At 41.0% G+C, this 7,592-nt stretch overlaps 1 pseudogene; it reads right to left on the bottom strand.

Annotated features, from left to right (window-relative positions):
• Positions 1-1,097: 1,097 nt before the first annotated feature.
• Positions 1,098-7,285, bottom strand: LOC117695035 (protein SCAF11 pseudogene; annotated as a pseudogene).
• Positions 7,286-7,592: the final 307 nt, after the last annotated feature.

The raw sequence follows: 7,592 nt of genomic DNA on the forward strand, positions 1-7,592 counted from the left end.
ATGCCATTGATCAGTGGCTGTAGAATAACAAGTGTTCTTTTTTAGATAGGCATGGAATGCAAAAATAATGATATCAGTTAAAAGAAGATGGCATCATATGGTAGTACCTGAGTTTCTCAAGCAAAGATCAAGGGAAAATTTTTCACTAAGTAGTTGGCCTAGAGTCATTCACAGAACAGTAACTGAGAACCCTGGAACAAGGGTTTAAAAATGCCTCCAAATTTCCTCAACCACTAACAGTGTTAAGAGACAAGAGTTTGTAGAAACATAGCTAAATTATACAATTGACTTTAATTTGCAGTTTATAAATTGAGAAATATCACTTCTGAAGCTACACAAGCACCATGCTAGGCACTGCAGAACACTTAGTTCTATGCAGTACCTTGAGCCGGAACAAGAAAACAGCATAAAAACGAATTTGCAAACATGTTATCTCTGCTACTTTCCTTGCTAAGAGTTTAAATGGGAGCCTTCCCATATTAGGCTGGGTAAATCTGGATGCCCTGGCATTTGGCAAATATTTTTTGGTGATGTGGAAGTTCATTTCAGTTTGGTCTTTTAGGGCCTGGTACTGGGGGAGTACAGTGTGTATTAATGATTTCCTCTGTGTGTTTGTATGTGTGTGTGTGTGTGTGTGTTTGTATGTGTGTGTGTGTGTGTGTGTGTGTGTTTGTATGTGTGTGTGTGTGCTTTTTAACCAATTACCGGGGATGAGACTTATGGCCTCCTGTATGCTCTGCAGGCAATCTTTCTATCATTGAGCTATAAGTCTAGTACCTCCCACATATTTTAACAACTGATTCAGTACCTCTCTTCCTCTAGGTATAGCATGATTATTGATTGTTTTAGTTTGCCTTATATTGTTATAATGAACACCATGAGGAACTGCAAGTTGGGGGAGCAGAAGGATTTATTTGGCTTAGACTTCTTTTTTTTTCCCTGAATTTGTTTTATTGGGGTTTGGGGTTAGATATAGAAGTTGCAGTGCCAAGCTGTATTTTGAACAAAACATATCCTACAATAAAAAAAAAATTATCTAAACCAGATCTCCATCACAGTTGTGTATAATCTCAGTAAGTTTCCCGCTGAATTGCACTTTACAGACATCGCGACAGTGTCCATGACAGTGCTCCTCCTGTCAGCCTATATTTTTTTTTTTTTTTTTCGGTAGACATGGGTTCTTCCAGAGTTTTCTTCTGGCTTCCCTTCCGTGAGTATTTGTACTTGTCTACTTATGCTTTAACTAGATTTGCCACTTTCGTACAATTTACTTCTCCGCTCTTACTATGACAAACTTTGTCCACTGTCTTCCGCACGATCTCTTTGTACTCTTCCTTAGTGATGTCTTTATTCTGATAAAATGGCTTAATAGACAGTTTCACCTCCTGTGCTGCTTTCTCTTGAATTTGCAATTTTTTGCTTTCTGCTAATTTTACAGCAGCACTAGAGGCTTGGACATGACTTGATGATGAAGTATTACCAGAACTTGGTCCCTGAACCGATCTCATGTTTGCTGGGGCTGCTGACGGAGCAGGCAACACTTGTGTACTCATGTTATTACTTACATGAGAAGCACTTGGAAGGCCTTGCACTTGTTTCCCATCTGGTTGTGATGCGATGTAGCTGACCGGCTGGGATGGCGGGGGAGGAGGTGGTGCTGGAAGTCCCTGAGGTATTCTTGCAGGAGCTGCTACCTGCATGAGAGGTACTCCTATGTGGAGATGCAGGGGCATTGGAGGGTGCATGGTGAATGGGTTCCGCTGCATGTTCATCATAGGAGCGTGAACACCCACTGGGTATGGGATCATACCCAGAGGCTGATGCTGGACATTCACCATATTTGTAGGCAGCTGAGAACCGTCAACTTGATTTGTTTGGTCTTTTAAGTTAGAATCCTGCTCAGGTGTTTCCTCTTCCTGTCTCATCCACGCAGACTGTGGACCTGAAGATTTCCTGCCGCGCCGAGAGTAATAGTTCTGCACATCTGCTGGCCGAGTCTTTCTTACTGCCCAACTAGATGCAGAAGTCCACCCTGACCTGTCGGCTGGTGTGCCAAAGGACAGTTCTTGCTCACTTTTTCCGCTTAAAGGGCTGCTGCTCCACAGACTTGAACGAGTCACTCCCTGAGAGGGGTGTATGGCTTTGCCACCTGTTCTCGCTCTGGTCACTCCAGGCAAAATTACCTCTGTAAGCACCTTTCCCAAGGCTACCTCGACCACAGCTGGACATCCAGTCTGAGCCAAAGTTTTTAGTCCAAGCATTCCTTGAATTTTCATTTCTATTTTCTTCCCAGTGGGAATCTTTTAACTTTTCTGGATGTCTGGTCCTTGGATCTGGCCCAGAGTTTATTTTTTCTGTTACCCAACTGGGACAGTCATTTCTATGCTTATCTGTGGAACTTGGATCATTAGTATCTGCAGTGATGTCATTTTCTTTTCATTTCTTGTATTTTTATTCTGTTTCTCTGAATCATTCCTCTGGTACCGGTCATTTCCTCTGGGACACCTCCAACCATCATTTGTCTATCTTTCCTTCCACCAAGGAGAGGAATTATCTCTTTCATTTCTACCAAATGATAAACTCTTACCTTTTGTTCTTACTCTTGATGGCGATCGTGAGCAAGATCTGGACCGAGACCATCTTCTGGCTCTCCTCTCTCTGTCACGATCTCTCCTCTGAACCTCTCTATCACTTTCTCTTTCTCTGCTCCGGGACCTAGATTTTTCTCTTGAGGAAGAATCTTTCACTCTGGACTGAGACCTCTGGTTCTCTCTAGAAGTATCTCTTCTTGGGGAGCCTGACTCAGACCTTTTAGCTTTCCTGGCATTCTCTCTCTTTGGAAACCGAGACTGCCTCCTTTCTCTTGCTACATCTTTTCTTTTTTTTTTTTTTTTTTGTGAGAGAGAACGAGATTTTCTCCATCCTCTGGCAGACTCTCTCTTGGGTGATGGTGACTGAGAATTCTTACTTTCTGTTGCAGTCTCTCTTTTTGGAGGTGGAGACTGAGCATGCCTCTTGTGCAGCATCTTTATTGAGAGACCAAGTTGTAGGTGGATAATGGAATCTAGATATTCGAGTACGAGGTTTTGGGGCTTTATCCACTGGGCTCTCAGCTGGTTGAGCTACAGTTTCAATCTTCTCAATAACAGGATCAGAAGACAGCTTGTTATCAGAACTGTGCGTCACAGAATTTTCACTCAATTGTTTAGAGTCAGTATTTGCCAATAACTCTACTTCAGACTCATTCTGGTCACTACATAAGGAATCGAACTCCATAGGTACTATTTCATTATTATCTTCACTGAAATGTTTCTCACTCTATTCAACCTCTTTGTGAGGTAACTCTGCGTGGATGGGATGTCCAACCAGAGATTCTGTCTTTTCTTCTAAGGATTTGTCAAGATTATGTTTTAGTAAGTTATCGTCACAATCTTGAACAACACCAGAACTTTCATTTTCTGAAGTGCCACATGTTAGAATTATTTCTGTATTTTCTGTTTGAATATGCTCAGGCAACTCCGTGTCTGAGCTGGGAACACAGTGTCTGTCCAGTCTGTGTGGAATTTCACCTTCAGAAGATTCCGTTTTGGGGCTCTCTACAAATGCTTCTGTGTTAACTGCAGAATTGTTCAAATCAGTACATTCTACTATAAGACTCTCCTCTGTTCTTTCATCACTAACCACTGGTGCAGTGTTATCAGATACTTCACCCAAGGGACTGGACACTGGTTGGTGTTCTTCAATGTCAGAAGGTGGACATGTAGGAAAATCTTCAGGAGGACTCTCTGTACACACAAGTGCCTGTACTTCTGACTCTGAGCTTCCAGACACCTGCGCTTGATTTTCTAATGGATCATTTCCTCTTAGAGTAGAATCAGTAGAAATATCATGGTCTACACATAACTCCTTAGCCCCTATCCCTGTATCCTCTCCAACAAGCACAGGACACTGAGTGCAAGATTCAGAATTTAAAATTTCTGTTTGTTCCTCAATCTCATGATTCTTGGTTTGTTCATTTTCTTCTGTTTGTTGACTGCACTTTTGGCTTAGACTTCTACTTCACAGTTTATTAGGAGTAAAAGTCAGGACAGGAACTCAAGGTAGGAACCTGGAGGCAGGAGCTAATATAGAGGTCATGGGAAAACACTGATTAGGATTGCCTCTAAGCTTTGATCGGCCTGGTATTTTATATAATTCAGGACCTTCTCCTCTTAGGTTGGCACTACTACTTCCCCCTACCCCCCCACCACAGTCTGGGCCTGCCTACATCCTTAATCAAGAAAATGCCCTACAAACAACCTGATAGACACATTTTCTCAATTTAATGTTTCTTCTTTAAAGATGATAGCAGTGGATCAAGCTGAGGTGAAAACTAACCAGGACCTGGATGGTTTTTCATTTTCTTTTTTTTTTTTTTTTTTTTTTTACATTTTTCTATATTTAAAAAAATTCCCAAATAAAATCCTCCAAATTATTGATTTTATAATCAAATTATATTGAACCAAGAATGAAATTTTAAAGAAGACTATCTATTTTACTTGAATATGGCACATCAGTGTGATGGTATAGTACATGTTTGTGTGGGGGGGGTATGTGCAGTTATACGTACCTCTGTGTAGCTGAAGATGGTGTCGGGACCCTTCTCTATCTTTGTCTACTACAATGAGGCTCAATCTCTTACTGAACTTAGAGCTGGTGGTTTCCTATTTTCTATGCTGGGCTAGAAACCATCAAGCCCCAGGGATCCTTCTGTCATCTGTCCTCCTTGGGCAGGATTACAGACAGGTGTGGAGCACCCAGATTCTTGTATGCACACTTGGCCTCAAACCTCCAAACCTCATGATGGCTTGGCAAATTCTCTAAGCTGCTGGACTATCTTTCTAGTCCCTAAGATGACATATTTTGTTTAAATTGGAAAACAAGAAGGAAAGCATAAGAAAGCAAGTTAAGAGTATAAGGTAAACAAGTTTTTGAGAGAGACATCTATTTGGATTTATAGCAGTAAGTGGTTAATATGTATTAGCCTATTATACTCCTCAGCAATGAGGACAAACAGTATGCTTCAGTGGATTTCTATGCATTGTTTAATGCTCCCAGTTCCCTGTTATCTAGTGTTAATCTTTTGATGCCTTTGAGCCCTTTTATATCTTTGTATATTGTAAGAAACCGAGAGAGCAAGGCAAATGATTATTACTTATGGACATGGAAATGAATCCTATGCAGAGGAGGAAGAACTTTAGCCCCAAATGAAGGCGCTTCGCTTCTACTTGCAAGTCTGCTTTGATATTCTGGGTGTCACCTGAAAGCAAGCTTCACCAATGTGTGTTGTGGGATGGCAGAGAGGAAGGCACATCAAACATTTAACAAGAAGGCAGGAAAAAGACACAATGATGTAAGTGGTTTGGGAAGGGGGTGGGGGTTAAATTCAGTGAAGAGCAATAGCAAGCGGCTTTCATATACTGGGTGGCTGCTGGGAGCTGTGACCTTTCTGTTACTTCTGTGAGCGTTGCTTTCTTCTATTACTTTTTTTTTTTTTTTTTCTAAATTGCTAAACTCAAATCGAAACAAATCTGTTCGACCAGAATCCAATCTTCCTTTCTCGCTTGGGGCCTTTTGTGTTTGAATACGATAGTTTGTAAATATTAATGAATGGACTCTCAATTGTCTGTGCTGATCTTGGGGGGGGGGGGTGTCAGTGCAAGAAAGCACTGCTGTGAAGTCCAGGGCCTTCTCTCTTAGGAGGAGGACATTGTGGATATGGATCTAGGAGGCCTGTAGTACCAGCAATTTCCCAAAAGGTCTTTCTATGGACCCTAAATTCAGCCTGATAAGCACTGAAGGAAATCACATACTCAGGGCACTCTTGGACAAATACTGTTTTTAGTGTGAAAGGAAATTCCTGGAAAGAAGCCGTGCATGGTAGGGCTAACAGACAGATTAATACTTCAAAGCATGTGGAGAGTTTAGAATGTCACAGGACCGGGAGCCTAAGTGCAGTTTCTCCTGCAATCTTTAGCTACCCCTACCTCCCCAAAAGTCTTTCTTAGTCAACCTCTGTGTCTGACAAACCTGATAAACAGATAAAAACCATTAGAATACCTTAACTTAACAAAACCTTATTCTCTACCAATCAAAAGGCCAGAAGGGCTATCAGCAAGCAACTGAGGCCTATGTGCCTTGCTCTAACCCACTTCATGAACATGGAATCTAGGAGAAGGGAAAGAGGGGACACATAGCTCTACGTTCTAGGCCTTTGGTCATTTAGATTTGGCTCTAAACTAAACTGTTTCTTATTCCCTTTGAAAGCTGGTCTCTGTCTCTCTGTCTCTGTCTCTGTCTCTGTCTCTCTCTCTCTCTCTCTCTCTCTCTCTCTCTCTCTCTCTGTGTGTGTGTGTGTGTGTGTGTGTGCATAAAGTCCCCAAACTATTATTAACAAACTACAATGTAAGTCTCATGAGAAATCTAGATTTCAAATGGTGTTGGTATAGGTTATTTCAAAAAGGCCTTTCTTTGATGACTACCTTGTAAGGGGGACCTTTAAAAAAGCTTTCTATTGTTCCAGCCAGAGATCAGATTTAACTAGAATGGCAAACATATGCTTGTTGATAATGAATTAAAGAAAGCAAGGACTTTCAGCCAGAAGATTACTGGTATACTTAGTCTAGGAGTTAGAGAAAGGCTTACAAAAAAAACAAACAAAGAAACAGAAACCAAAAACCATCTCTGTGTCTTCTCTCACACCTCTCTAGCAGACTTGCTTCCTCAGTAATTAGTTGGGACAAAGAAAGCATTAAGCAGTTAGAAGAAAAAGCAATGAAATATAGGTTTTGTGTAGTGACCAAAAGAAAGGATATGAAGCAATCAGCAGCCCATGCAGACCTTGAAGGGACTAGAAAGAAGACTATGAGGTCAGCTGGATGATGTGTGGGAGGCGGCTCTCGGGGCGCACACAAAAGCAGAATCTTTAGTTATGACTCCATAGGAGATGAGAAATATTGAAAACAAAGCTGTCTTTTATATATTTCATAAAACCATTTCTTGAGGGGCTATTCAGAACATACCGATTTGAGTTACCTGATCTTTAAATGTATGCTGAGTACAAGGATTAATTTTCTTTTCTTTCTCTTCATCTTTCTCTCTTTTTAAAGATTAAATTACAATCCAGTCTACAGTATGATTCTTTTCCTTTGGTCACTTTGATCTATTTTACTGGAAACCTGCTGGACTGGGCTCAAAGCATTTGACTCCTCACAGAGGCTTACCTGTCAAAATCGTAACAACACATGATACTTCTTTCCAGTCAGATTTGAGACTGGATAGATTTATATGCTATAGAGTGAAAAATACACATCCTGTCAGAATCAGTGACCTCACTGAGGAAGGATGGCCACAGCATGCAACTGCAGGGCCAAATACTAGCTAGAGGCCTGGAAAAGAAGTCAAAGAATAACCATACTGAAAATGTAATCCTTGTCAAAAACACTAAAATGCCTTGCAAACACTTGAACCAAGAAAGTGACATTTTGTCTATAGTCCTACCCATTATGGGTCATCAACAGACTGCATTAAGAAAGAAAAAGGATAAAAGTTTT

Source organism: Arvicanthis niloticus, chromosome X, assembly GCF_011762505.2.
Source record: "Arvicanthis niloticus isolate mArvNil1 chromosome X, mArvNil1.pat.X, whole genome shotgun sequence".
Taxonomy (NCBI): domain Eukaryota; kingdom Metazoa; phylum Chordata; class Mammalia; order Rodentia; family Muridae; genus Arvicanthis; species Arvicanthis niloticus.